Raw genomic sequence first — 17,122 nt, 5'->3', positions numbered from 1 at the left:
ATCTCCCGTCCAAAAAGAAATGCTATTTAAAGCTGAATCCCCTGATTACATCTCTCATAGGAAAAGGAAAAAAATGAAAAATAAAAAAAAATAATCACAAGTAAACTTCCCCCATCACAAAGCACATAATAAATGTATGATAAACATAACCCCGCATTTTCCCCAACAAATGTAATATGTATAGTTACGGAATTTTTGCCATCGCAACTATTCATGCGACCGGACACGGCCAGAAAGCAACCCATTACACGTGCACTTTCATGAAATGCTATGGTCAACATTTCCAGATATTGCAAAACTCTGAGCAATTACCACTAGAGGAAGAGAATCAGCACACCGGACTCATCACAGCAGTTTCAGCATGAAAAATCCACCTGCGGACATGTGTGCTCGAACTGCAGCATGAAAAATGTCTAGTCAGACTCACAAGTTCAGAAACTCATGACTCCCAAAAAAATGTTCTATACTGACACTAAGTAAGCACATTTCACTAAATTATCTCCAGGATATGACTAATCTGCTCAAAAATTTGTCTCGAAGACATATCTCTCACATGTTACTACCCAATTATATAAAAAATTATCACCTATCCAGGATAAAAAAAACTACGATAAACACGTAATTCCGCAATTATATGCCTCCTAAAATAACACACTGGTGAACGTAAAAAATGCACAACATCTCCATAGGACCACAATGCAGTAATGCCACTCGCCTCCAATTAGTCACGAAACCAAAAAGAACGAACCACAGAACTCTTCTCTTGGCTCGAAAAAACTCCAGGAATTCAACTAAAAAATCATAACCACAAAAAAAGGTCACCCGCCAATGATTAATTCCACCTCCATATATATAAATATATAAATCACCATATTAATAATAAAACCACTCCAGTGATAAAAACATTTCCTCCATTTAATTAATAACCGCACCACCATATTCCCTCTTATTTCCTCAATAACCATGTGTTAATAAAAAACACCACTCCAGGAATAAAAAATGTTCACCTCTGTTTCGGCAAATAAAAAATACTTACCTCTATTTCACCAATAACTCCATGTGGAATAAAACAAGTCTCCAAAAAATATATCTCCAAGCAGGATAATCAAAAAGTGTAATCCCATCTCCAAAAAAATGTGCACTCAAAGCATCTAGCTGACACACTCACAAATATTGCCCATATATCTCCTCAGAAAGGTATCTCCATTTGCAACAAAGATGGCTGCAAAATGATTTAACTAAACATAGCTCACACCACCATAGGCAAATATCAAATGGCCAAAAATATATATCTCCAATATATTATATCTCAAATTATATCTCCAAAATAATATACCTCCAATTCTCCAGAGAATAACTCAAATTATAGTCAAAAACTATAAACTCTCTGTTTAGCATAACTGCTGAGAAAGGGCAAAAACTCGGCAAATAAAATTGTCCTGGAAATTCTAGAAAAAATCACCCATATGCCACATAACTCATTATAACAAAACTCCAAATTCAAAGTGTCTAAGCCAAGACTTCTCCATATGCACTACGACATAGGCCACTAGAAAACTTAACCAAGTTTCCTATCTCTGGCAAAGTTGTCACAAATACAACAAAGGTATTGTGCAAGAAAACCCACAATTTCTGGAACACAAATATCCAGAGAAAAAAAATGTAGTGCCATTACGTATGCATTCAAAAAAAAAATGCAAAAATTCTCCCATATATGTCTTTGCAGCATCAAACAGCTGAAAACTTAAACATGTCACATTCCCGAACAATGACTCAAAGTCACGAACTGAGACATTAAAAAATTCTCACACAAACTGGAGAGAAAAATAAATTCAAATTCACCCATAATAAAAAAAAAAAACTTGTGTCAGCGATGGCTAACATCTAAAAAAGGAGAAAAGAAAAATCAACGGCACTATCTCTGTTACTCACTTAGATGTCAAGCAATTATCTGCCGAACTCATAAAAAAATAGAAAAACAACAAATATGTTGTTAGTTCCTCCCAAATTAAAAAAAAAAACACCACCACCCTTGACAGCATTACAGCACCCACGTATTAGTATATAAAAAAAATCACCAGTATCAAAAGTATCATTAAAAAATTCTCACACAAACTGGAGAGAAAAATAAATTCAAATTCACCCATAATAAAAAAAAAACTTGTGTCAGCGATGGCTAACATCTAAAAAAGGAGAAAAGAAAAATCAACGGCACTATCCCTGTGACTCATGTAGATGTCAAGCAATTATCTGCCGAACTCATAAAAGAATAGAAAAACAACAAATATGTTGTTAGTTCCTCCCAAATTCAAAAAAAAACACCACCACCCTTGACAGCATTACAGCACCCACGTATTAGTATATAAAAAAAATCACCAGTATCAGAAGTATCATTATCAGCAGTATCACCTAAATTGCTATCATCAAAATCACCAGTATTAGTATAAAAAACATCACCAATGTTAATGCTTGTCCATTCACCAAAAATTCAGCACAAAATTCACCAGAAGTTTAGCAAAATTCAGCACAATTCACCAAAATCAGCCAGATTCATCAAGATTCAGCCAGATTCATCACCCATGAACTACTGACATATTCTCTAAAGTCGTAAAAACTCAATAAATAATTAACCACAAAATTCTCCCATGATTCATTATAATAATTCTCCATAATATAATTATCTGTAATAAATATAAAATAATGTCCCATGAAATATCTCAAATCTCTCTTAAAATATGTCTAATACAGTGGTACCTCGAGATACGAAATTAATCCGTTCCGAGGTGCCTTTCGTATCATGAGGTTTTCGTATCTTGGACCACATTTTACATGTAAAATGGCTAATCCGTTCCAAGTCCTCCAAAAACACCCCAGTAAATTTCATAATAAGGCTAAATTGACCTATAAACAATGAAATACTTCAACAATTTGGACCATTCAATACCTAAATTAATAACGTACTGCTAATTACCTGTAAATAAAGTGTATTAGTGTACATGGTATACAAGAAATACTGTACGTATGTAGTAAAATGTGGAAGCTTACCTTTCGAAGGAAGCTATCTCCGAAAGTGGCGACAGAGGAGGAGGACAAACAGCAGATACGTACGTACGTACACTTAACTTTACGAAACACATAAAAAAATGTAAGGAAAACTAAATTAAAATTTACGAAACACATTAACAAAACTGTAACACTCAACTTTACAAAAAACTAAAATAAAATAAAAAAATATTTTTTTTTTTTTATTTATTTTTTTTTTTAGTTTTTTTATACTTTATGTAATTTTTTTTTTTTTTTTTTTTTCCAACTTCATCACCACTTTCAACTTTCTGTTTTTTAGTATCACTTGGTTTTTCCTTTTTACTTACTCCTGCTAATACTAAAGGCCTCTTTAAAAAATAACTATCCAAGGAAGATTGCTTCTGCCTACTTTTCACAATGTTCCTGAAACGACTCAGGCAAACGTCATTGAACTGCGCAAGCATACGACCTGTGTGAGCCTTTTCGGGGTGTCTTTTTTTCTACAAACGATTGCTCTTTATGAAAAGCGGCTAGAACATCCTTAATTTCTGCCATTGTCATAGGGTTGTCCTCCTCCTCCTCGCCGCTGCTAGAGAACTCTTCTTGAACGACATTATGTTGCATGGCCTCCAACTCCTTCAGGTCATCCGTCGTAAGCTCTTCTTGGTGCTCCTCAAGAAGGTCGTTGATGTCGTCCTCGTCGACGACCAGCCCCATGGACTTGCCGAGTGCAACGATCTCGTCAAGATCTGGTTCCAAAACAGTTTCAGGATCGTCAACTGTTTCTGAATCTGCAGCACCAGCTTCGCCTACGTCGAATCCCTCGAAGTCTCGGGCGGATACGGCATCAGGCCAGAGTTTCCTCCACGAGGAATTCAAGGTTCACCTCGAAACCTCCTGCCAAGCTTGGTCGATGAGTCGGATGCATATGACGATTTCGAAATGCTCCTTCCAAAATTCACGCAAGGTGAGGTTTGTGGTATCGGTGATGTCGAAACATCTCTTGAAGAGATGTTTCGTATACAGCTTCTTAAAGTTTGATATCACTTGCTGGTCCATGGGCTGGAGGAGAGGGGTGGTGTTAGGCGGAAGATAAAGAATCTTTATGAAGGAATACTCTACTAGGATATCTTCCTCGAGGCCAGGAGGGTGGGGAGGGGCATTGTCCAACACCAGCAGACATTTCAGAGGGAGGTGCTTCTCTTCCAAGAATTTCTTCACTGTCGGGCTGAAACACAGATTTACCCACTCTGTGAACAAAAGCCTCGTTACCCAGGCTTTCGCATTAGCCCTCCACATCACTGGAAGCTTCTCCTTAAGCACTTTGTGGGCCTTGAAGGCTCGAGGAGTCTCGGAATAATACACCAGTAGGGGCTTCACCTTGCAACCCCCACTGGCGTTTGAACAAAGTGCGAGCGTAAGCCTGTCTTTCATAGGCTTATGCCCGGGTAGCTTCTTCTCTTCCTGCGTGATGTACGTCCGACGAGGCATTTTTTTCCAAAAAAGGTCAGTCTCATCACAGTTGAAGACTTGCTGAGAACTGTAGACTTCCTTGGTCATCATCTCGTCGAACGTCTTTTTAAAGGCTTCGGCCGCTTTCGTGTCCGAGCTGGCAGCCTCCCCATGCCGCACCACCGAATGGATACCAGTCCATTTACGGAATTTCTGGAACCACCCATGCGAAGCCTTGAACTCTGGGGTTGGCGTTGATGTCCCTTCTCCTCTGTCGTCTTCTGCCTGGGCAATCAAATTGCCGAAAATAGCGCTGGCCTTGTGGGAGATTGCTGTCTCCGTTAACGTATCGCCAGCGATTTCTTTGTCTTTTATCCAGACAAGAAGCAGCCATTCCATCTCGTCGTGCACGTCGGGTCCTCTTGCTGGACAAAATAGTGATGCCCTTGGAAGGTGTAGCTGCTTTGATGACATCCTTCTGCTTAAGGATGGTGCCTATTGTCGACGGATTACGGCCGTATTCCTTGGCGATCACACTCAATCGCATACCAGCTTCATACTTCTTGATAATCTCCATTTTTGTCTCCAAAGAGAGCATTCGCTTCTTTCCGTGAATTTCAACTTTCTTGGGACCCATGGCTACGTTATACTGTACGTAATTTACGTATAAGTAGAGTAAAGTTTTCACACAACACGATAAAGTACGTATACTGCAACGAAATCACTAACGAATTTACGTTAATAAACGAAATCGTTAGACCGAACGAATACCGCATGCGTACAATAACGATGCTGGTACCGAGTGGTCGAAGAAGCACGTAGATGCATCATGGGAGGGATGCTGACCAATAGGAGAGAAGGATCTCATGGCGGTGACTAGCATCAGGAACCAATGGGAGAGCAGGTGGATGGTGGCGAGTCTACTCAGTTGGCGGCGTGCGAGTTTCAAAATTGTTATCAGTGGTTCGGGCGAATCTGGGACTTTACAGAAACCTTTCGTATCTTGAAAACTTTTCGTATGTAGAGCCGTTAAATTTTTAGTGTTAGCTTTCATATCTCAAGTTTTTCGTAAGTTGAGCCTTTCGTATCTCGAGGTACCACTGTATTGCAATTCCCCCAGTATACACCAACATTGCCAATCCCCCACAATCAACACCATTTCCCCAGTATACACCACCTGACAACACCAGTCAGCAATCATCATCAGTCAGCACCACAGAGCAATCACCAACTGACAACATCAGTCATCACCACCCATCACCACTTAGCACCACTTTTAAAGCAATCTCTCCAACACAATAAAAAAAATAATAATCTCTGTGTCCCCATTATAACTAAGCCTTCCAAAGCATAAGGAAATTTTACACCACATCCAATGCATTTCATTTCCTTTTCTCTTCACTCAAGAGAAAGAAAAAATCTTAAAAAACCCTACGGGCATCTCACATCATCAACCAATCGTTATCAGCTGATGTCCTGGCATTGGAAATTCATTATCAAGGGCAAACTCATCCCCCAATACCCCGACACAAAGAAAAAAAAAGTTCACCCCCCACTGAAAAAAAAAAGTTTCACCCTTCCGGTAAGCAATGCCCCCGAGGCAGACCACTAGTCTCCCCTTGCAATACCCCTCTGGGTCGGTAGAGAATAGGCTGAGCGCGGAAGAACAAGTGGGCGCTCTTTGTCTAAGCAAAAAATGCAATTCAAGCACAGTTTCGCATGCATGAAAACCTTTCATACACACATATATGTTAACCAAAGACGAATGCATCTCTTCTAAACATGTGCCAACAAAAAAAACACATCACTTTCTGCTACTATGGGAAAAAAAATGTGATATCCTAAACCAGTCCCACAATTCACAAAATGATTTTAAAAAAAAAAACCCATGACTCAAAAAAACGCTTTTTAACACTCACCCTTTCATCCTTTCATAATGAGGAAAAACCCGACCGCAAAACACGCTAATCCCGTCGGCACAATGCAAACTCGATCATTCACACACACGCAAACGTCTCGGGAATGTACTCACAACATCTCTGCTCTAACTGACCATTCCCAGCCCCTTGAGGCATCTCGCTCTGGGCAAAATTGATGACTCTAGTTCAATTCTCTCATATCATTGCCACAGCTAACGGACGGACATTTTTCATCACCTCTCACTTAGTAACTGAAATCTAACAATTTACCAATTTTCTACAATTCCACAAAAGGCTTTGTCGTTCAAAACCACCGCTAACTATTATGTCTGTGACATGATCATAACCCCTTTTCCTACCAAAAAAAAAAAAATTTGTCTAACTGGTCACTAGTCTCTTCGTTAGCGTACCTACAGCTTATAAAATATATAAAAAGCCTCTTAAACTGCCTGCCACCAAAACTGTTACCTATCCGATGACACCAACTATTACCTGCGAAGGACATCGCCCCCCCACCGGTATTTAATATTTGGTATGCGTACAGCCTGAGCGGTGATAACTGGCAAAAGCCCCCCTCTCTCTCTCTCTCTCTCTCTCTCTCTCTCTCTCTCTCTCTCGTCTCATCTTCTCTCTCTCTCTCTCTCTCTCTCTCTATTCTATCAGGTCATTAAATTAGTCGGAGTTACAAAAAATATAGCATTTATTCAAAGTAAAGCTGTAGTTGAATAATTCAAGTTCTTACAAGATCAACAGTGGAAAGGTAATAATTCAAGTCTCACAGACATCTAACTCAGTTAACCCCCCGGTATTTAAATGTCTCAATCAGTAATTAGTCACACCAATTATCTCTTCTCCAAAATATTATAGTTCCCTCCACACGGGACACTCTGTCCCCTCACTAGGACCCTCTGTCCCCTCACTAGAACCGCCTGTTTAAAAGACAGGAGAACACACTAGTGAGCACACACACAATTGTAAAGACAAAGTAAAAAAATGGAACATCTTTACAAGATATCAAACAAGCCATCCCTTTGGCTAAAGTATGATAACACTTACCCATTACGGCCTGGAAAATCACACACTCTGTTCAAGGAAAGTCTTTGGCACACGCCATCGTGGCTCTGCCTTTCTCGCACAGACCTCTCCGTAAGTCTCCATAGTTTTGGCTAAAGATGCCATTATGAACGGAAGAGGTGCACACATACACACGAACTCACACTCTTTGGTAACGCCTCAATAAACTGGTCATAGCCAGTCTTCAAAGGCACCTTGAACAAGCCCTCGTGAACTCACATAACCACAGAACAAACGTTGACCCGCTTAAATATGCATCTTCATATCATGCCATCCCAGAAATGATTTATCAGCTTTCTCAGGTCATCGCTTCGGACTCTGTCTCTATGGGAAGTTAAAAGCAATGAATCTGCGCATTCTAAAAAAAGTCACAGCACATCACAATGGCATATTAAATATATTATTAATTATAGCCCTCTTTCATCTGACACACACACATACACACACACACACACACACACATACACATATATATATATATATATATATATTATATATATATATATATATATATATATATATATATATGTGTGTGTTCTGATTTGCTCGTTCACTCCTAGAAAATGTAGTTAACACTGAAAAATTTGGCCTCGAATGGGGAATGAGAGATCAGAGCAAAAAGAAAAAACTACTAAGGCATAAGGCCGATATTTCTGAGGAAGGAGGAATTTACATAAAAGCTGGACTTTAGTTTTACGTAAATGCACTGTATTTACATTAATTTACAGAGGTCCAGGAGACTAATAAGGGGGGTTGATTGGTCAATCCACCGGAACATGTGGCTGGGGCAATCCAGACATGACGTTCAGAAATTTTGCGCAAACGGATTGAAAATGCAAGCTTGCTCCAAGGGTTTCTAATTTCTACCACAATCAGGCACGGTGTTTATCTGCAAAGAGAGGACACTGGCATAAGGCGGGGGCCATACGAGGCCGAACGTTACACACTACTTTCTTTCAATCAAAAAGTTTTGGGCCACTCATGGGGAAATGAAATGACTGGGAATTTACACAAAAAGAACTATTTCGTTGCTTGAATTTACTAGGGGTATGTTCACTAGTATCACAAGGGGAGTAATCAAAGAATAGAACCCAGATTGGGGGGGGGGATGAGAAATTAAACAAATCGCCTTGGGAAAAGGAAATGAAATACAGACAAAGGTAAACAATTCCCTGGGTGAACTGGAATTACTCTCTCAGTACCTGGCCGTCCTGGGCGGCTTGAACATAGTCTTCTCCTTGATGTTTCTGTGCACTATGGAAATTTTAAAAATACTTGGGACTTCCCAGAGGAGAGCAGGGGAAGCAGAAAGGGAAAAAGGCGGCGTCTGCAGGGCGCAGGTGAGGAGCTCTGATCTCTCTTAGGTCTACTGTGCTTCTGAGGCCAAGCCGCTGGCTTCTGATCCTTTTAAATCCTCGTCTCTGTAGGGGGTAATTCCGACAACCAATGGGAGAAGAGATAGCTTTTTGAGAGAATGGATGCTTACAATTCAAAGGGGCGCATACAAAGATGCATGAAACTGGTAAAAGAATACTTTCCTTGGTTCTGGCTTAAAATCTTGAACAATACAATACAATATATATGTATATATATATATATATATATATATATATATATATATATATATATATATATATATATATATATATATATTTATTATATAAATATATTTTTACGTATGAGCCTAGCCTTGAGAGAGGCTCCGATACGTAAACAGGAAAAGTTAAGGGAGGACAAGGTGAATTTACTTGAACTTACCGTAAAACGGATTTATAGTGATAATTTACTCTAGAGGAACAGGTCGCCAGAAACTCAGCTAAATACTTTACAGCTGTTTATTTACAAGAGGCCCTTACTGGCCTGGAGAAAAGTAAAGGCAGCGTGTCCCCACGTTGGGACCCATATATCTCTCACAAATGGATAGCTGGCTAAAATGTGATTCATAAAAGCTGGTTTCATAATTTTGCGGTAATGCAACACTTGCGGGCAGATAGACTTGGCATGTGACTCAGGGAATCTGGAAAAGAATCCCAGATTAGACAAGATAAAAGAAAAAAGGATTTATTGCCCAATTTCAATTGGTTAGTTCTCTAACACTGGGGAAAAGGAACTTTAATGTTTCACTGAGGTATGCAATGACTTCATTTGTCTGGGACGATCACACAAGGGGAAGCATGCGGCCATGAGGCAGTGAGAGGAAACAAAAGGATGAGTTCCTTTTGGTTTAGAAATTGAATTGTGAAAATGGGGATCAAATAGATAATAGGATGTAAGAGACTGGCAATATGCTGTTTCACAAGACGTACCTGGATGCCGTGTTCAGTGTGGACCTTTGTAGAAAATGTGGCGCCCGGCTTTGTCTTAGGTCTGGGGCTCGGGCACGCCAGTACACCGTTAGGCTTAAGTTTTGGAGGCTGGCTGGCTGGACATCCGTGCGAGGTCACTAACTGCAGTCGTCTGAGGCAGATCGCAGGTGTTTTGCCTGGGTGTTGGGGTCAGCTTAACCCCCCCACGAGCAGGGCAAATCCTGGAAACAGAACATACAGCCAGCAGAGGGTTCACAGGAAAAAGAGCGTAAGATATAGGCCTAAGAAGTACCAGTCTGCCTACATCCTTCCCTTTTAGATACGTCCCTAAAGCTGACAAGAGTCTATTTTCCCCCAACTTAGGAACCCCCTATCTCTGGCTGGCGGGTTTTTGTTTCCCGCGTTTACTAAAAATCAGCTGATATTTGGAGGAAATGGCTGCCGTTTTCCAAATCAAACTAATTAATTAATTACTGGGTAGACGAAGAGATCTATAAACGTAACAGCTCCCCCTGTTAAGAAGGCATTCACTCCCTTTCGGGCGTGAAGGTCTTGGCTTAAATAAGTTGATCGTCTCGACTACCCAGTTCTCCTACTCTAACTTGAAGTTTTTAGAGCAGCGATACAGCTAACTACAGTGACCTACCTAACTTATAGGTGGAGATGCTAAGTGTACTAACTTAATGGAGTAATGTAGTCTAGCCTAAGTAATAACTACGGGTTGTCTGTGACGACAGTCTACTCTACCCCTAGATAAGGTTACTTGAAAATTCTACTTGCTACTAACCTAATGCCCTGGTACTAAATCATTAGCCTAACCTACTCATTACAGTTAATTCAAGACGCAATCATTCTAGAGTGTGGTACGCACAGCAGCAGTTCAGCGACGGAATTGTTAAAATACATGATGTGAGGTAATGACCAGGATGGAAATTTAATGAGGTAATTATGACATTTACATGAGTGTTAGTATCACAATTTCTAGGGGTTAGAGGGTTAGTTTACTGGCAGAGATCAGGCTGGCTACCTTCTCTGGGTAGGTGCCAGGATCACTCTGCAAATGAACGTGACACTGTACCTCGGGCACAGGTGTCAAGGAGAGCATGTGGCTCTTTTGTTAGTATGTTAATGACGTCCCTTCTTCTTCTTCTTCTTCTTATTCCTCCAGGACCTGGCTATACCAGTCCTTGGAGTAGGCGGCGGCACCGGCTCTGGGGTAAGGCCAGAAACGCCGTCAGGAGCAGCGGCAGTGGTAGCCTGAGGGATTGCAGGAAAACACCCTACTTCGGTATCTGCAGCAACCGTCGTAGAGGTGGAACCTACTGCAGGGGAGGCCCTCACTTCAGCTGCTGCGACAGCCGTCGTAAGGGGAAAACTCCAGGCTGACTCCTGGTCGGGCAGCTCCTGGTTCTCCAGAGGAGGCGAGAATGTGAGGTCTGCCGGAGGTTCATCCTCGGGCAACAGTGGTGAGGGTGAAGAAGACTCATGGACTTTGGATTGGCCATGGGCTGCGGTAAGCTCCATGCCTGTTGGAGGATCTCTGGTAGGAGGATCCTTGATAAGGTTAGGCGCCGGAGCTAGCTCGGGGCCAGGCGCAGAGGTCAAGTTCTGTGGTGGCTCTACGTCCAGGCTGGACGGAGCTTGGCACTGCTCAGTGCTGCCAAGTGGCACTGGCAGAGAGTTGAGGTCGACTGGACCTGTGACGGGTACCGGAGGTGCAATACCTCTCAGCGTGCCCTTGGAAATGGGAGACAGAGGCTCCTGTCTCTTTTGGAAGGCTGAGCCTTGTAGAATATGGACAGTGTCCGCTGCTGGTAGTCGGCTAGGGCACCTAGGCCAATTCGTGGAGTGCCCTAGTACGTTGCAGGTTTTGCAACGGAACTGTGAATGATCAATCTCCCTCCTTAGTAACGGGGGAGACTGTTGGTGGATGTACTTCCTGGAGGAAGTAGAATTTCGATGACTCCTTGCCTTGGAGTGATTTGTCGTGGGGTTAGGACCCCTAGGCTTTTTGAACGGTGAGGGAGACTTCATGTCTTGCCCTAGGAGGAGGTCGTAACCTCCTGGAATGTAGCTTGCAGCTGCAAGAGTACATACTTTGGAGAAACTAGGTCTGGTGACCCTCAATTGTACGGTCGGAAGGATCAGCTTGATATGGTTGATACCTTCAATGGTTATCAGTTGACGTCTGTCAATATTAGCCCCTCGGGGGATTCGATCTTCCCGTATCAGGGAGATTTGAGCGCCAGAGTCATCGTAGGCTCTGACGGGGCTTGGCAGATAATGGCTTTGGAGGGGTGCGACGGTGATAGGGCCCTTAGCTGGGGGTCCTAGTGAAGAAGGATTAGTAACGGCCATTGCGATGGCAGGAATATTAAAATTTGCGCAGCCTCCATAGTTGGCAGACATGTGACCCTTGTGGCCACAGTCGCGGCAGAACTTGTTCCAGAACCTCTTCCATGGCAATGGACGGTAAGGCCGAGATTCCCCCACAGGTTGTGAATCTGTGGAGTCATCAAGGCTGGCAGTGTGCTCTGGCACAGTTGAAGAGTCCTCTCTGGCAGTGATTTGACGTGGGGAGGTTAAGGAAACCTCCGTTGAATCACCCTCGGAAGCAAGTCCGAGGTTAACTGGTGGGCTTACCTCTTCCAAAGTGGAGGAGGTAGGCAGTAAAATGGTAAGAGGCTGAGAGGATGCGGCAGGAACTTTGGGCTCTGACACTGGGTCAGGGCCGGTTCACAAATAAAAGGGATGTCTGGGACATCGGAGGCACTAGCCTCTGAATCTAAAACTGACTGATTATGAGGCATGCTGCAGGGATCCGGTGCATCTGGTAGTGGGAGCTGCGTCCAGGGGAGATACGGCTTAAGTAGATCTCGGCCCAATATTACCTGGTAAACATCATGAAATTGGTCAACTACGCCCAGGCGGCACAAGGTGGTTTCCCTGGTCTCCTGGTCCAAAAAGGGCATTTCCACATTCAGAAGGACCGAAGGAACAGAATAGAGGTTACCGTCAATCCATTCAAACTGAATTTCTTCGTCCGTCTGGATTTTGGCACCCCTAGGCAATGCCTTTTTTGCAATGAGGGAGACCTGGGCTTCGGTGTCGGCCATGACCTGTACCCACTGATAGGCCGTAGGAGACTGTTCATCAGGCAGGGCTACATGGTAGCCTTGGAGAAGTTCACCCTGGAAGCTCTCATCCCAAGGTAGGGATCGACTTGGGCACTGGTCAGAATCCACAGCATGCCCACGCACACAACAAGTAGTGCAAAACCTCCGCAACCACCTCTTACCGGGAGTCCAGCTCATGGTCTGGGGCTTGGAAGCTTGCCGAGAGATTTCGTCATCTCTGAGAGCTAGCTCATGCTTTTTCTCTTCTTCACTTGCCTTCCTTTCTGCTTCTCTTTCTTTCTTTTCTTGCAGGCGCGCGGCATCCTGCTGCGCCTTTATCCACTGGTCAAGTGCTGGTCCAGTGTAACCGCCTCCTTGCCCAGAGTTATGAGGGCTTCGAGCTTCTTCTAGCTCTATGGCAAAGAAGTCGCGGGAAGCAGGGGAAGACATTTCCCTTAGGCTGTAGTAGAGGTTCAGATGAAAAATGAAAATAACGGCCAGGAAGGGTAATGGATGGAATGGGAGTGCCTACTGGGTAATGTGGCACTCACTTGGAAATGTGTTCTGCGATGTGGTAGAAAAGTCTTAAAAGACTGGGTGCTCTGTGGCACTTGGGAAGTGTCCCGTAAGTTGGTGGCACTTCTGGAATGGCACCTTCTAATGAGGCGGAGAATCAAATAAGTGTGCGGCATACGTCACACTTAAGGGCGTTCCCAACTTGGGATACGCTGTAATGGGCTACCTGTAGGTCCAATACAGGTGCACGGCACTTTCAGGAGGCGTTCCTTGTTTGAGTGATCCGGGATAGCGGATACACTAATGAATGGGCGTTCCGTAGGACGGACACACAGGTATAGGGCTAACTGTACGTCTGTACAGGTCCGCGGCACTTCGGGAGGCGTTCCCTTGATTGGGTGATCCGGGATAGCGGATTCACTAATGGATTGGGCGTTCCGTAAGGACGGACACGCAGGTTTGACAGCACTTGGGGCTGGTATTGCGGCACTTTGGGAGGCGTTCCCTTGTTGAGTGTTCCGAAGGATCACTGACCCTTGTACATGGACACTAATGAATTGGGTGTTCCGTAAGGACTGACACGCAGGTAGAATGGCTACCTGTACGGCTGTACAGGTGCAATGGCACTTATGAGGAGGCGTTCCTTTTGGACAGCACTAGTAGTGCTGGTATTGTGGCACTTTGGGGAGGCATTCCCTTGTTGAGTGTTCCGAAGGATCACTGACCCTTGTACACGGACACACTAATGAATTGGGCGTTCCGTAAGGACGGACACGCAGGTAGAATGGCTACCTGTACGGCCTGTACAGGTGCAATGGCACTTATGAGGAGGCGTTCCTTTTGGAGCACTGGTATCGTGCTGGTGTGTCCCGGACACTACATGCAGTATACTTAAATATACTGAAGTGAAATGGCACTCTGTTCGGGGCAGAGTGTAATGGTGGAGGAGAGAAAGTAAAAGGTGGGAGTACTTCAGCAGCCAGTCGATGGACAGTGTCAAGAATTAGTGGCACTGTGAAATGGTAAGACTTGACGTGCACTGGTGGTGGCCAGTCCTAGACTGGTAGGCTTCCTTGTCTGGAAGTAATGAATTTGCGGTGGCACACTGTGCGGTTTGTGCTTGCGGTATACGCAAGTCTTTTGTGAAAAAAAATGGAAAAGACCACTCGGGCAACGACAGGTAATGGTAATTTTAGAAATGCGCAGTCCCTCGCTGAAGTACTCGGTAAATGAAATAAATAAATGCTTGCAAACTGCAATGGACACAGGCGCGTACGTATCACGCTCAGTGTAAATGAAAGACACAAGAGACTAAAATAATGTTAGTTCTGCATGCTATAAGTAATGAACGTAGTACTCTTGGCTTCATGAATAATGGGTTCTCTCTCTCTCTCTCTCTCTCTCTCTCTCTCTCTCTCTCTCTCTCTCTCTCTCTCTCTCTCTCTCTCGGAAAGGGTGAAAATGATATATGAAAAACTCCCTTGTATTGAATTGAACTAATAATGTTAGGTTAATATGACGCAACTTGCATTAAATGATTTACTTACGTTAACGTTTACTGAAAGAATTGCTTTTGAATACGTTTTATGAAAATGATAACGCGCTCGCGGTGAACGATTTTTACGTTACTGGTAGCGGCTTGCGCATATGAAATGATTTGCGTTTACATATGAATTTTACAGAGACGCGTTTTACGTTAACAATTCTTGTAATTTACTCTTTGAAGATTTACGTTAACTTTACATAAGGATACTAGGTCATTGTGACAAGCGAAATGACGGTAAGGATTTTAAGACAAAATGTTAGCAAACATTTGTAAATGGAAAAGGTTACGTTAACCCTTTACTGCCGACTGGACGTATTTTACGTCGAACATTTTTGTCTCTCGGGTGCTGACTGGAGGTATTTAACGTTGACATACAAAAGTTTTTTTAAAAATTCGCGGAAAAATACTTTTAGGCCTACCAGCCGAAAACTCTTGAATCACGCGCCTTGGGGGATGCTGGGAGTTCATGGATCAAGGTGTTGTTTTGTTTACAATCGTTACGCAGGCGCGCAAGCGCGAATTTCTTTCTTGCAGCATTAAAAAGTATCTGTGACACATCTCGGAAATTATTTCGTCACTTTGACATAATTTTTGTACCATTTTAAATTAGCCGTTACATGGAGTATTATATATGAAAATGTGCGCATTTTTATGTAGAATACAACAAAAAAATACTCATGATTGTAGCTTTTATCGGTCAACTTTTACTCTACCGAAATGGTTGAAGAACGCAATTGTAAGCTAAAACTCTTATATTTTAGTAATATTCAATCATTTACCTTAATTTTGCAACTAATTGGAAGTCGCTAGCACAATATTTCGATTTATGGTGAATTTATGAAAAAACTTTTTCCTTACGTCCGCGCAGTAACTCTTCCGAAAAAAATCATACATGCGATTGTGGTAATGTTTGCACCATTTTAAATTAGCCGTTACATAAAGTTTTATATATGAAAATGTGCGCAATTTCATGCACAATACAACTAAAAATAACCCATGGTTGTAGCTTTTATCAATTTTGAAATATTTTCATATAAAAAATGATAAGTGACAAATTTTCAACCTTCGGTCAACTTTGACTCTACCGAAATGGTCGAAAAACGCAATTGTAAGCTAAAACGCTTATATTCTAGTAATATTCAAGCATTTGCCTTCATTTTGCAACAAATTGGAAGTCTCTAGCACAATATTTCGATTTATGGTGAATTTATGAAAAAAATAACATTCTTTACGTCCGCGCGGTAACTCTTCCGAAAAAATTATACGTGCGATTGTGGTAATGTTTGCACCATTTTAAATTAGCCGTTACATAAAGTTTTATATATGAAAATGTGTGCAATTTTATGTAGAATACAACCAAAAATAATTGAAGGTTGTAGCTTTTCTCATTTTTGAAATATTTGCATATAAATCACGATAAATAGAAAAAAAACCACGTTCGGTCAACTTTGACTCTACCGAAATGGTCGAAAAACGCAATTGTAAGCTAAAACTCTTACAGTCTAGTAATATTCAGTCATTTATCTTCATCTTGAAACAAATTCGAAGTCTCTAGCACAATATTTAGATTTATGGTGAATTAAAAAAAAAAAAACTTCCCTTCGCGCGCGGATTCTCCGCCACAAATCTCTGAAATGCGTACGTCCCATTCTCGGAATATTTGCTCCGTTTCATATTAGGCATTTCATAGAGTTTTATATATGAAAATGTGCGCAATTTCATGTAGAATAAAACAAAAAATATTTGAAGGTTGTAGCTTTTCTTATTTCCGAAATAACTGCATATAGAAAAATATGTATAAAAAAATTCGACATTCGGTCAACTTTAACTTGTCGGATATGGTCGAAAACTGCATTTGTAAGCTAATACTCTTACAGTATAGTAATATTCAATCATTTGTCTTCATTTTGAAAGAAATTGGAAGTCTCTAGGACAATATTTAGATTTATGGTGAATTTTTGAAAAAAATATTTGTTTACGTCCGCGCGTTACGAATTCATGCATTATTTTGTGATAAAAATTTTCTCTGTGTTGCTGTTATTGTTTTACAATGTGTTATATACCAAAATGATCGCAATTTAGTGTCCATTACAACGAAAAAAAAGTAACTTGTTACCTTTAACCGTTTTGCGCACAGCGCGATTTGAATACAATTATATATGAAATTTC

At 41.8% G+C, this 17,122-nt stretch overlaps 1 protein-coding gene across 4 annotated transcripts in view; it reads left to right on the top strand.

Annotated features, from left to right (window-relative positions):
• The window catches only part of LOC135209687 (uncharacterized MFS-type transporter YhjX-like), a 95,984-nt gene that overhangs the window by 62,163 nt on the left and 16,699 nt on the right, over positions 1 to 17,122 (top strand). The window lies entirely within an intron of this gene.

The sequence above is a fragment of the Macrobrachium nipponense genome, chromosome 38 (assembly GCF_015104395.2).
Source record: "Macrobrachium nipponense isolate FS-2020 chromosome 38, ASM1510439v2, whole genome shotgun sequence".
NCBI lineage: Eukaryota > Metazoa > Arthropoda > Malacostraca > Decapoda > Palaemonidae > Macrobrachium > Macrobrachium nipponense.
Note: the sequence above shows the minus strand (reverse complement) of the source record. Positions and strands in the feature narration are given on the sequence as shown.